The sequence below is a fragment of the Leptopilina heterotoma genome, unplaced genomic scaffold, assembly GCF_015476425.1.
Source record: "Leptopilina heterotoma isolate Lh14 unplaced genomic scaffold, ASM1547642v1 Lhet_773, whole genome shotgun sequence".
Lineage (NCBI taxonomy): Eukaryota > Metazoa > Arthropoda > Insecta > Hymenoptera > Figitidae > Leptopilina > Leptopilina heterotoma.
The window spans coordinates 539,169-554,549 of NW_025111178.1; positions in this window are offsets into that span (position 1 = coordinate 539,169).

The window sequence follows — 15,381 nt, forward strand, 5'->3', positions numbered from 1 at the left end:
TATGTTTAAAAATAATTTTTAATAACTAAAAAGAAATTTTTTTTTAAATATAAAATTTATTTCAATTAAATTGAAATAAAATTTTTTAATTTTTAATACGAATTTAAATATATTTAATAGATTTTAATTAAAAATTTTCAAAATAAGACTCGTTTTTTCACAATTCCGAAATTCAATTATTCATAGTTGAATAATTTTTTTCAATAAAATAAATAAATACTCACTTCGTTTTCTATGGGAATTAAAGTTTTAAATAATTTTAATGTAAAAGTTTTTTGAAATTTACCTATTTCTATAAATTCATACTATAACGCATTTATTATTTAATTATCATCTAAAATTTTTACTACAATCCATTTTCAAATAAATTATTCATTATTATTAATTATAATTGAATTCTTGCATAAAATTTTCTTAAATTTTTTCAAATATTTGAGTTTTTCAAAAAACATTATGAAAATTATTCTGAAAATTATATTATTCATGATTATAATTGAATTTTAAACAAGAATTTTATTATTTTTGAAAATGTAATTGAATATTAGCGAAGAATATTTGATAAAAATTTTTTAAAGTAATCAAATTATTTTGCGAAATTTTGTAATGTTGTAAAGAATTTATTATTTATGAAAATAATTAAATTCTCGCATAGAACTTATTTTATAAATTTTTTTAAATAGTTAAATTCCTAAGAAAATTCTATTATTCATGACATTAATTTAATTTTTGTGTTAAATTTAATTTTTTTTAATAATTTAATTACATTGAAAAATTTAATTAACATAGTAAATATTGAAAATGTTTGAATATTAGCGAGAAATTTTATTATTGTTTGCAAAAATATTGAATTCTTTGAAAAAATTCTCCAACAGTTTTTGGAAATGAATTGTTTTAAAGAATTTTATTAAAATTTTTAAGAATAAAAATATATATAAAAAGTAGCTAATTGTAAAAGAAGTAGTTAATAGTATGTTTCAGTGGATGAATGCACAGCTTGATATTTAAAAAAAAATAAAAAAAATTATTATGTAATTTGTGTTTTTTAATTATATTTTAACAGAAATAAAAATTTTCTGTTTTAAAAAAGAAATGGAAATAATTAGAATAATTATTTCTGTGATGTTCATAATGTTTATAATCAACTATTAATTCCAACTTATATTTTTCAAATGGATACTAATAAATATTAAAAATAAATTATTAATATTTTTCAAGCGAAAAATTTTAAATTTGCATAATTTCAAATATTTTCTTTTGCAAAAGTGCCCTGCTTCCAGAAAATTAACCACAATATACACACACCAGGGTTACCATGCAACCTGGAAAATCTGGAAATGTCAGGGAATTTTATAAACCCTGTAAAAAAACCTCGAAAAATCACCAAGTTGAGGTCCACAACGTTGATCAACAAAAGAAAATTTTTCACTTAGTTAATTAATTAAAAATGTCGCAGCAATATTGATACAAAAACATTTAGAAATAAAAGATTTATATTTTGATAATAATTATTTTACAATTAAATATAAAATTAAAAATAATACTTGGAAGCATTTAATAAATTTATTTCGTTGGTAAACTTTGTGGACTTCAACTTCGCGAAAAATTAGGGAATTTTGATCGGAATCTTGCAAAATTATTGTTTTCTAAAGTTATTGTGCTTATTATTGAAATCTAATTTTTCTTCAATATTTCAAAATTAATTCAATTTTAAAAGAGTTACGTTTACCATTTTTTATAATAATTCAATTTTCTAAAAGAATTCCATTATTGAAAAAAATTCAATAAAATTCTACGCAAACATTCAATTATTTTCATAAATAATCAAAATTTCACAAGAATTCTATTATTTACAAATGCTTTATAAATTTCTTCGCAATAATTCAATTATTTTCAGAAATAAAATGTGGCAACCCATTTAAGGTTTAATAAAAAATTTTTATAGTTTTTCAATTATTTTCATAAATAATAAAACTCATCGCAGAAAGGTGTTGCGCGCCATTTACTTAACATGGCGCATTACACCTCAATTATTTCAAAAAGCCTTCCTATAATTTATTTATTAGAATTAAAGTATTATTGTTAATACATTTTAAATTAAATTTCTTTAAAGAATCAAATTATTTTCATAAATTTTAATGAAATAAAATTCTTTGTAGAAATTTAATTAATTTTAATAATTTATCAAAATTCAATTATTTTCAATATCTAATTTCAATAAAATTTCACAAAAAAAATTCAATTAGGTATTTAAAAAGAAATATTTTTAAAAAATTCGTCTCAAAAATTCAATTATCTTTATAAGTCTTTATAAATAATAAAATTTTTCTTCAAAATTCAATTACTTTCAAAAATTTTAATAAAATTTTTGGCAAAATTTCAATTATGTAAAAAAAATTTTCTCAATTCAATCAAATTTTTTATACAGATTCAATTATTTTTAATACAATTTTTATCCAATTTCTGGAAAAATGAAATTATACTCAAAAATGTTATTAAAATTCGTCAAAAGAATTTTAATTACCTATTTAAAAATTTGCTGATAAAATTCTTTATGAGAGTTCAATTTTTAGAAACATTCAATTATTCAATAAATTATTTATTTTTGTATTTAAATAATTGAATTCTCGTAGAATTTTTTTTAATAAAAATTGATTTAAATATGAATTTCAGTTAAAATTTTAGATAATAATTGAATATTAAACTCTAAATTTGAATTAGTAAAAACGTTTTCGAATTTAAATTAGTGACTGATTTTTTGCTTTTGAATTAGCAGATTTGACTAGTACATAGTCGTTTCTACTAATTTAATAATAAAATTTACTATTTCAAAAGCAAAAAGTCAGGCACTAATTCCAATTGGTAAAAATTTTTGCTAATTTAAATTTAGAGAGAAAGTATAATAGCGTTAATTTTTGGAAGTAATTGAATTTTGAAAAGGTTTCAAATTAAAATCTTTGAAAATATAAATTTTTCAATATTTTTAACGAACAATTCTTTAAAAGAATTCATTTTTTTAAGTAAGTTTAATTGTGGATATTTTTTGGAATTATTTGAAGTTTTAGTTTTCTAATAAATATTTAATTAAAGATTGTCTTAAAAATTGAAATTTTATAAAATTGAATTGTAAACAAATGCATTAGAAAATACTCAAAAAACTTTTTGAAAAATTATTTAAAATATTGTATTTATAGAAGAAATTTAGTTAAAAATTCTAGAAAACAATAATTGAATAGTAGTGATGAAAGTAATTTTTAATAAGTTACGGTAACAATATTCTTATAATATAAAATAATTATTTTATCAGTCGGTCATATTTTATAACAATCTTTTATAAGTTGTTTATTTTTTTTTATACTCCTGCCCTATTGGCCTTACGCACTTCGACAATTTTGCAATATTAGCAAAATATAAATAGTTTTAAAAATCTGGAAAAATTCAGTTTTTTAACCTGGAAAAGTCAGGGAATTTGAAATTGAGGAGCTGGATTCTATAACCGGCTCTTCGCTCGAACTCACGCAGAAGATAGTCCCTTCGTCAGTTATGTCATGAAGATTAAAAACTCAAAAAAAAAAATATTTAAAAATTATGACGTTGTATAGGAGAAAATAATACATCTTTTTTCTATTTACAATTTTTTTCTAGAATGCAAGTTATTAATACTAAAAAATAAAAACTAAAAATTTTTTTTCTGAAAAATTAATTACCTTTTGATAAATATATCGTCATTTCTCAGTCAAATATTAATGAAATGAACCGATTTTTTTTAGGCTTGCACAATATACCTTACCGAAGCCCACAAGCCAAAGTAAAGTCCAAAAAAACAAATTGTTTATTAATTATTAATTTTGAAAGTTGTTATTTACAACAACAGGAGTTTCAATTTTCAACGAGAAAAAGTATGCGACGAAATATCACATTATGAAAACTTCTCGCGAGAAAGTTTTTCCTTTATTATTCAGGAAGTTTTTCTAAAAAGAATTAAACCGATTCGATGAGAAATAAAGAAAATAAAAGAAAAATAGCGAAACAGTATTTTCGTTCGCAGCGAAAACCCTGTTCGGCAGCCATGTTTATCATATGACTCGTAGCTTACGCACGCTCACACACTCACGCTGCTGTGTAAAATAGAAATGTGTGCGTGCGTACGTTACAAGTCATATGACAAACATGGCTGCCGAACAGGGTTTTCGCTGGGAACGAAAATACTGTTTCGCTATTTTTCTTTTATTTTCTTTATTTCTCATCGAATCGGTTTAATTCTTTTTGGAAAAACTTCCTTAATAATAAAGGAAAAACTTTCTCGCGAGAAGTTTTCATAATGTGAAATTTCGTCGCATAATTTTTCTCGTTGAAAATTGAAATTCCTGTTGTTGTAAATAACAACTTTCAAAATTAATCATTAATAAACAATTTGTTTTTTGGACTTTACTTTGGCTTGTGGGCTTCGGTAAGGTATATTGTGCAAGCCTAAAAAAAATCTGTTCATTTCATTAATATTTGACTGAGAAATGACGACATATTTATCAAAAGGTAATTAATTTTTCAGAAAAAAAATTTTTAGTTTTTATTTTTTAGTATTAATAACTGGCATTCTAGAAAAAAATTGTAAATAGAAAAAAGATGTATTTTTTTCTCCTCTACAACGTCATAATTTTTAAATACTTTTTTTTGAGTTTTAAATTTTCATGACATAACTGACGAAGTTACTATCTTCTGTGTGAGTTCGAGCGAAGAGCCGGTTATAGAATCCAGCTTCTCAATTAGCAAAGCGTGGCAACTCTGCACACATATTACAATTTTTCGTATATTTATAGCTAACAGATCTAGAAAGTGTTTTTTATTTCTACATATTTTTTGAGTGCTGCTAAATTGTGTTTGGAATTTTTTTTTAAATAAATTTTTTGTTTTAAACTTCAAATTTTTTCACAAATAGACGAATAACACATTTCAAATAATAATAGGCATATTACTATTGAGTAGCCGGTAAGAACTCGCCTGACGCGCGAACGCACTCTGGTCTTGTTACTGCTACCTGACTGCTATTTGACTGGCGTTTGAGCGATTGGCGAGTTCTTCTCGGCTCCTAAATATTGAATTATTATTTTTATCAATTAAAAGCTTTGAAAATTTTTTTTTTACATTATCTATTTCTAAAAAATTATATTTTAAACAATTATTAATTAATTTATTTTGTAGCTATTTAAATTCTCGGAAATGTGTTGTTGAAAAAAAATTAATTTTTAAAAACTAGAATGTCAAAATATTCCAAGAATCTTTTTAAAAAAAAAATTTTAATATAGTATAATATTTTGAAGCAAATTTCTGTTTTTTTAGAAATTAATGGTAAAATTTTTTTAAAATATTGTATTTGTAAACAATAAAAAATTTTTAAATATTCTTATTAGATTTGCACCATTTTGCACCATTTCTATTTTTAAATTACAATTTTTTAACGAAATTTCATGCTTTTAAAAATAAAACTCAGTTTGTCAATTAAATTTTTTTACAAAATTTCTTGTTTTTTCTGTTAAAAAAATTTCCATTTTCATTTTTGAATTAAAATTTTTAATAAAATTTTAATTTTTTTAGACATTGCCTGGAAAAATATTGATAGAATAAATTCAAATAATGCATATTTCTTTATCACAATTTTTAAACAAACTCTTAACTATTAAAAGAAATTAAAAACTTGTTAGACAATTTCTGTTTAAGTTCTTTTTTAATCTTCCTTTGTAAATTGAGATTTTTAAAATAAATTTTAAGACAATAATTATTATTATTAATTAAAATATTTTTTCTATAAAATTTTAATGTAGATAACTGTTTTTAACAGATATTTGAATTTTCGAAAGCATGTAATTAAAATTATCAAGAATAATTTTTTTAAATTGAAATAAAAAGAATTCTAAGAATCACTTTCTTAAAAAATGTTTTAATATATAATTTTTAACTTTCATTAAAAATTTTGAGAACTCAATTATGTATTTTTAAAATTATTCTAAAAGCAATAATTAATTATTATTCTAAACAAATTGCAAAGAATTAAGTAAATTTAATTAATAATAATTAATTATTAGCATAATTTAATTAAAAGCCATATAGGTACAATAAATAATAAAATTAAAATTTTTGAGAATTATTTTTAACATTTTGGAGAAAACAATCAGGTTAAAATTTTTAATTAAAATTTTCAAAAAATTTATTAATTTCTTTTATATTTTTCAATTTTCAAATTCAATTTCAATTTTCAAAAATTCAATCATTTGTAATAAATTTTACCAAATTGTAATTGTTTGAAATTTTTTAATTGTAATATAAGTGAAAAACTATTATACCATTCAAAAATTATTTTTTTAAAAATATTTTTAAAAAATTTATTTTTAGGATTTCTTTATTATAATTTTTTGAAAATATTATACTTTAATAATTTTAAAAAAGAATAGTTACAATTGCAATTATTATAAAAAATTTAATTTTTGTATTTGAATAATTAAATTCTCGAAGAACTTTCGGAAAATTATTTTAAAGAAACAGATTTAGAGATGAAGTTTAATTAAAAAAATGTAGAAATTAATTGAAATTTAGAAGGGTTATGTTATAATTTTTAAAAATTATTAAATTTTTTAGAAGGTTTTAAATTAAAAATCTTTTATTGAAAAAACAAATAAGAATTATTTAAATTATTTAACAAAATTATTCAAGTTCTAAATAATTCAATTAAAAAATGATTGAAAGATCAGAGAAATACAACCAAGTTGAAGTCCACAACGTTTATCAACGAAAAAAGTTTTTCAATAAGTGTTAATTAATAGGAAAAAAAGGATAAAGCAACAATACTGTCAAAAAATGTATTGAAAAGGGAGCTTTATTTATATTTTAATAATAATAATTGTTGTATATTTTACAAAAATATAATAATAGAATAAATTAAAAAACCTTTTTCGTTGATCAACGTTGTGGACTTCAACTTCGTGAAATACAAAATAAAATGTTTGAGACAACACTAAATTAAATAAACGACATTTGCGACTATTTATTTTTAATTCGACTAAAGATACTTTTCTTGTGTCTTTAAGTCGCTTCGAAACCTGTAGTGTAAAATTAAGATATTTTGAAATTTCGTAAAATTTTTTATATTAAATATCAATTTATTTACCATCATAAAATAAAAAATAACCTTCTTTATAGTCATAGGTCTTCATATTTTACCAAAAATATCAATTTCTCATAAAAAATGTCCACTTGGAAGGGGGATCTAAAATTGACAAAAAATTGTCCACGTACTATATGAAGATCACTTTTATATATTTTATATATATTCGTCCCGGGGGAAGAAAATTTGGAACTTGAAATTCTACAATACTTAGCCAGTATTACACTTGTGAGAGATCTACTCTCTAAATCTGAATCAGCGAAACCACGCTGATTCTCAGCGGATAGTCGCTAATTCAAATAGCTATAAGTATACCACTGAGAATCAGCGAATAGTCGCTGGTCCAATCAGCGGTGACGTATTATCGGTTACGCTACGAGTATTTGACACTTCTGCGCACACGCAGAGTTGGCTGATTTTTCAGTGATATCCACTGATCTTCAGTAACTTCCACTATTTTTCAGCGGAAACTTTGTTCACTGATAAAAACAGCGATTTTTTCGCTGATTCAGATTTAGAGAGTACATGGGAACTGACCATAGATTTTTGATTTTAACAATTCAGATTTTTGATTAAACAAGTAATTATTGTTATTTATTAATTTCCGACACAAATGCGTTTAGAGATTTGCAGTTTTTTTTATAATTTTGCAATAAACTAATACGAATAGTATGACAGTAATTTATCTTTAAAAAGTATAAATTCATATATTTTTTTAACATACAATTGTTCTTATTTATTAACTTTTGATTCAAATTATCTAAAAACTTGTAGTTTTTTTTGTAATTGTTGATTGCAAAATTTATATAGAAAAAACTGCATGCTTATAAATGGTTTTTGTCAAGAGTATTTGTTTAAACAATTGATGAATCGTTAAAATCATAGAATATCCTGAAGTTTTAATACTTAAATTAGTTGATTACAAAATCACAAAAAAACTAAAAGTTTATAGGTTGTTTGTGTGTAAAATATTATTAAATTTTTTTTCTATGGGCTCACCCACCCAGGACCTACTCAGGCCATACTTTGAGCTTCCTAGTTTCATTAGCAAAAATATCTAACAATAAGTCCAAACTTAGAAATTTTTTTTCAACAAAAAAATTAATGTTCATAAGGATTTAGAATAATAAAAAACGAGTTTTTAACAAAAATATGTATTGAAACATTTTTGAAAATAGGTTCCGTAGTATAGTGAATTGCTACTACTTTAAATTCGCTAATACATAATAAAAATCAAAAATCTATTCTCAAAAATTATAACCATTCAATTATTATTTTCAAAAAATATTCGAAATTCAATTATTTTCAATATCTAGCATAAAACAATTGATAAAATTCATCCAAAATTAAACTATTTTCATAAATAATAAAACTCATCGAAGAATTTAAGTTATTTTTAATACTATTTTAAATTAATGAATCAAATAATCCAATTATTTTCACAAATAAAATTTTCTAGAAGAATTCAATTATTTAAAATAAAATTTTCATAATATTTAATGTATTTCAAATAAATTAATTATTTAAAACAATGTTTATAAATTTCTTCAGAATAATTCTATTATTTCAACAATATTAGAATTTTTCACAGGAATATAATTACTTTCAAATATTTTAATAACATTTTTCGAAGGAATCCATTATTTTAAATACAATTGTAATTAAAATTTTTTGAAATCATTCAATTATTCTTATTATTATTTTTTTTCTTATTTTTATTATTCTATTCAATTATTCTTTTAGATTTTAATAAAATTCTTCCCAAGAATTTAATTATTTACGTAAATAATTCTTCGAAAGAATTCAATTGTTTACATAAATAACAAAATTATTCCCGAAAATTCAATTATTTTGAGGTATTTCAATAAAATTATTTGTAAAATACAATTATTTTCATAAATAAAGTTATTACTTAGGGGAGAGTTGTCAAAGTTCAGGGTTGCCACAAATATTTAATTTTATTTTTCCCTGATTTCCAGAAAAAAATTTCACTTTTTCCCTGACCCTAAAGAATATTCTGATTCACTCTAAAAATTATTAGATACTCAAAAAAATGTTCTATTACATTTATTTACAAACTTCTTTAATTGTAAAATTATATAAAAACATCAATAACTTCTTTCTTAAATAAATATTTAATCATTATTATTTTTCTGTAGGAATTAAAATTCTTCAAAATATTCAAATTTAAACCTTTTGAAATTCAACAACTTATAAGAATATTATTACAAAAAATTTTTTAAAATAAGTTAATTATTTACAAAAATCCTAAAAAAGTCCTTCGCAAGAATTCAATTATTTTTACAAGAATTACCATTTCACAAAAAAATTCAATTATTTAAAAAAAATGTAATAAAATTCGTTGCAATAATTCAATTATTTTTATAAATAATAATAAATCGATTATTCGTTTATTCATTTTTAAATCAACTTTTATTAGAAAATTATTAAAAAATTAAATTATTTAAATTAAAAAATAAATAATTTATTGAATAATTGAATGTTTGTTAAAATTGAATTCTCATAAAGAATTTTATCAATAAAATTTTAAATAATTGAATTCGTTTGACAAATTTTAATAAAATTTTTAAGAATAATTACATTTATCGAGGAATTTGATTAAAATATTGTATAAAAAATAATTCATAAAAATAATAATCAAATAAATAATTAAAATTTTCATAAAATAATTGAATGTCGGAGAAAAATTTTATTATTTATATAAATAATTGAATTCTTACAACGAATTTTATTCAAGTTTATAAAAGTAATTGAATTTCGGTGAAGAATTTTATTATTTATAAAAATAATTGAATTCATGAAAATACACGGAGAGAAGAGAATAGTGAAGGCGACTATCGGTTCAGTTCTGATAACTAAACAGTCTTGTTAATTTTCGACGGACAAATTTAACAGTCGCACCTACTAAACTATAGTAGGAACGACTGTCAGTTTAGTCAGGGATAATAAACAGGAACTAAACCGCGAGGGGCGCTACAATCGCTCTCCATGTGTTTCTGCTACTAAACGCGTTTTGTTGTCACGACTATAACTCTTCTCTCAGTGTATTTTATAAAAATCTTTTTATATAGTAATTGATATTTTTCAAAAATTTTATGAAATTTTGTATTTTGAATAATTGAATTCCTGTGAAAATTTTATTACTTATGAAAATAATTGAATTATTTCAAAGAAATTTATTAAATATTGAATAATTGAATTCCTGTGGAATTTTGATAAGAATTTTATTAAAATTCTTAAAAATAATTGAATTTCGATGAAGAATTCTATTATTTATAAAGATAATTGAAATTTTGACGAGAATTTGTTTTTAATTTTTTAACATAATTAAAATTTTGCGAAGAATCTTTGTAACTTTTGAAAATAATTGAATTTCTGTAATCATTTATAACTTTTCCAAAATCCAATTTTTTTTAGTATTTTTAACTGAAATTCTTCTATCAATCTAGTATTTATGAAAATTGTAAAAATTATTTATAAAATAATTTGTAAGTCATAATTTTATGATAGTTTTTGAAAAATTAAGTTATTTAAAAAGAAATTATTGTCAGAGATTGAAAAAATTGAAGGTTTTGTATTAAAATTCGAGGTAATTTAATAATTTACGAGGCAAAAAGGAAAAAAATTCTGAGTTTTCTCATGAATTTTAAAAATTCAATTTTTCCCAGTACTTTTAGTAAAAATCCCTGACTTTTCCCTGACCTGTGGCAACCCTGAAGTTAGACAGGGTTTAGGGTTGAGTCACCGCGTTTATTTCGTTTTATCGCACTAGCGCCAACTATCTTTTTACGTAAATTCTTGCTACAACTAATGTCAGCCATCTTTTCATATGAGTCACGGTTAAGTATACGAACCTATACTTGACCAGCGTACCAATTTGTGATATAGTCTCAACAAAAACTTTGTCAAATGCAGTTTAATTGACTTATACTTTTTCTGGGTCGGCCAAACTCTGGGCCACGGTTGGCAATTCTATGTAAAACACAGTTTAAATGACTTAAACTTTCTTGGTCGACCGAACTCGGGGTCTCGGTTGGCCCGACGATTGGCAAAACTCTGTGAAACGCAGTTAAATTAACTTAAACTTTCTTGGTCGGCCGAACTCTGGGCCACTGTTGGCCCGACGCGATGGTAGGCAAAACTCAAGAAACGTAGTTAAATTAACTTAAATTTTCATGGTCGGCCGAACTCTGGGCCACGGTTGGCCTAACGGTTATAAAAACTCTGTAAAACGCAGTTTAAATGACTTAAAATTTCTTGGTCGGTCGAACTCTGGGCTACGGTTGGCCCGATTGTTGTAGCGTTAGGTGCGTTAGGTTAGGGGGTCGTTCCCAGCGAGCGTTAGATATTTTCGAAAATGTATGTATGAGATTGTGTTTAATAATAATAGGTAAAGGTTATATCTGATGTTTCCGCTAATAATAACGTGTTAATTGTATAAATAATTTAGTTTTTTAATATTTTTTTATCTTTGGCAGTTGAAGTTGTTCAAAATTGAAAATTGTGGTTGGCCCAACTTACGCATCTAAAGTTGTGTCAACATTGGCGTCAGTTTTTGGACTAACTATTGAAATGTATGGTTGGCTAAATTATGCATTTTAAGTTGTGCTAACTTCCTTATGAGTTGTCGGGCCAACCATCGTCGCCATTAGACGGTAAACCGTTATATACCGTTATCATCTGTATGGTTGGCCTAACCTCTGGCACGAGAAGTTGTACCGACTTTATAAAAGTTGGCCCAACTATGGGCCAACTATGGGAATATATGGGTGATTCTCCTGAAAGAGACCATTTCACGTGTCTCCAACATGAGGTTCATTATTTAAATTAATTTTTTATTGATAGGGGAGAGTGTGGCAAACCGCCCCGGTGGGTGTACCAGACAGGTGTCAATATCTCCGAAATGGCGAAATTGTCAAAAGTGCTACTTAGAAATTTGAAACAACCATGTGTAGTATACCTTATTTTTTCAATTTGCCAATTTTTACTTTTGTTTATGCAACGCTGGGAGCAAAATTTTTTTTTTAGTTTTTCTACAGTGGCGTAGGAACCGGGGGGGCAAGGGGGGCAGTTGCCCCCCCAGTTATATACATATTACATTGTTAAATATATCTATATATATAGTTTGCCCCCCCGGAAAATAATTTCGTTCCTACGCGGCTGTTTTTCTATACACTTTTATGGATTTTTTCTTAAGGAATTTTTGAGGAAATCGTGTAACATTTCCAAATATTAGGTCTTGGGTTTTAAAGGTACACACCTCAGGAATATTTACCACTAAAAACTTTGATGAATTTGCAAAGCGTTTCTTTTAAACAAATATTTATTCTCAAAATGAGCCTGTGGGGCAAACCAGTCATAGGATATTTACATTGTATCAAAGTTTCAAAAAAATTATTATTATTAATTAATTATTAAATTGCGATTATCTTGAAAACCAAAACCGACAATATGGTCTCTTTTCATGTGGATGTCCACATATATATACTAACATTACTTATGAATTCGCTTTTGGTCATCATTTGATTCAAAAAATAATAATAATTAATTAAAACTATTATTAATTATTAATAATTTTACTAATTTATTTAACAAATATTTCAAACTAATTAAAATTATAAAGAAATAGAAAATTCTGTTTGAGATGGTTTACCAATAGAATTAGTAACTGTTTTTACTAATTTTTAGTAGTGTTTTACTAATTATTAGCAGAGATGTGCAAAAACCTCGAAAGGTCGATCCGAACCGAGCCGAAATTTTTTCGAGCCGAGCCAAGCCCAAGCCGGCTCGATGTATCGAGTACTCAAAATTTTCGAGTACTTGAGTGACTTCGAGTACTCGAAAAATTCGTGTACTCGGGTAAATTCAAGTACTCGATTAAATTCGAGCACTCGAGTGAATTCGAGTACTCGAATTTTTTGAGCTTTAACTTACTAAAAAAACTATTATTAAGGGGAAATTCCAGTTCAAAATGTAAAAAAATCGATTTTTTTTTTGTTTTTATTTTCGGATTTCTTATAGTTTCAAGAATACTCTCCTAAAATATTATTGCAAAATTCAAAGTAAAACAAAAGTTATACATCATAATTCTTCGCCATGTCAAAGATGTTTTTGAATGCGGATAAGCAATCGAATGATTTAAATGTTTTCTCATTAGCATTTTTAAAAAAAGACAAACTAAAATGTATTTGGTGTTGCTGATCACAAATTAGATATCAAATTTTCAAAATTCAAAATGGTGGATCCAATATGGCGGAAAAGAAAATTTTTTTTTCACCATATTGCATCCGCCATTTTTAATTTTGAAAAAATGATGTCATATTCGTAATCAGCGACCCCAAAAACCCCCTTGTAACGATTTTCAGGCAAATCCAATGATTTTGAAAAAATGTTCGCCATATTGGATCCGCCATTTTGAATTTTAAAAATCTAATTTCTTATTCGTAATTAGCGACCTCAAAAACCCCCGAGTAACGATTTTCAATCAAATCCGATGATTTTTTTAAAAAAATTTCGAAACTTATTTATGAACAAAAACTTTAAATGCGTTTTTCTCAAAATGTCCTTTTTTGATCTGGTAAGAGTGATATCTCGAGTTCTTCTGCAGCGATTTTAAAAAATCAAACGGCTTTTGATTCAGCGTCATCATGCCGATAAGTGGAACCTCAAAAACTGGAAAATTTCCAACTCCCCTTTTTTATAAGAGAAATTCTGAATAAAAACACCTTTTTTTGCATATTTTGGGGAAAAAGTACTTTAAAAAAAGGGGGGGAAGAAAGTTCCACTTTTTAGAGGTTCCACACCTAAAGAAATATCTAACGAAGAGAATGTCACTTCGTTTTTGGTTTTATCTGTTTTAGAAAGTTTGGAATCGATCTTACCACCGAAAATGGACATTTTCGAAAATGGCGTATATCGCCGCCATTTTGAAATAAAAATGAAAAAATTTTTTTTTACAAATTCTTAAAGAAATTATTTATTACATGTAAAAGAAATTTTTTAAATAAATGTCATACTTATTTTAATAATATATACTAAAAAAGCCTTCTTTTTGCCTGTTTTGAACTGGAATGTCCCCTTAAGTAGAAAATTTCGAATTTATTCGAATTACTGAATCAATAAAGAAAATAAATCTTCGATTTCAAAGTGTATTTTTATTTCCCAATTATAAAATCTGAAAATTATATGAATTTTCTGTAGAACTGGAATATACTCAAGAGCTCGAACTTTTTCGAGTACTCGAATTCTCTCGACTGCTCAAAAAATTCAAGAACTCGAATGCACTCGAGTACTCGAGACATTTGTGTAACTTTCTACTAGCAATTAGTAAAAAAAATTACTAAAAATTAGTAAAAAATGTTTCTAATTCAAATTGGTAAACGAATCCGCACTAATTCGGATTTAGAGATTATATATTGAAAATGGGGACTATTAATGACTACCAATGAATATAGTAAATAATGAAGGAGAAAAAAAAAGGTTTATAACATTTAAAAATTAAATAATAGGCAATTACAGTAAGTGTGCATTAGATTTTCATATTTTAGTATCACAGAAAAAACTAAACTCAAAATGAATATGCATATGATACTCATTTTGAAGTGCAACAAAAATGATACTCCTTCGATTCTTTCTGAGTTTTTGGGGAAAAGACTTAAAATGAGTAAAAGCGGTATCATTTTGGGTTTATAATAAAATTACAATAACATTGGAATAACTGGGAATAGTTCATAAAAATATGAATTAAAATAATTGTTTATAATGAATAAACACTTTGCACTTGTCAAAACATTAATACTTGAAGTCGATTTATCGCATTTATGAGACATGAAAAATAAATTTTTAGGTTAGACACTTGTGAATTGACTAACAGGGATGGGGAGACAATGTCATTTTACTCATTTTGAGTCACTTGAAGTTGTCGATTACTGATTTCGAGACCGACTTCCAAATACGTTCTCGTGTGGAAATTGCCCGACTTTGCCTTATTTGAAGAAGGGCACTGATGAGGATTTAGTGAGGCCAAACACACTAGTAAAGTCTAGATAGGTGATAATAGGGCACTATCTAGAATGCCTTCTTTTTCCAAATAGTAAAATCTAGCTGGATCTATTCATGCCCCTATTAAATATTTCAATCAGGCTCTGACTAGAATGCCCTTTTTGTCTGAACAGGGAAATCTATCTGGTATCTTTTTATGCCCCTAT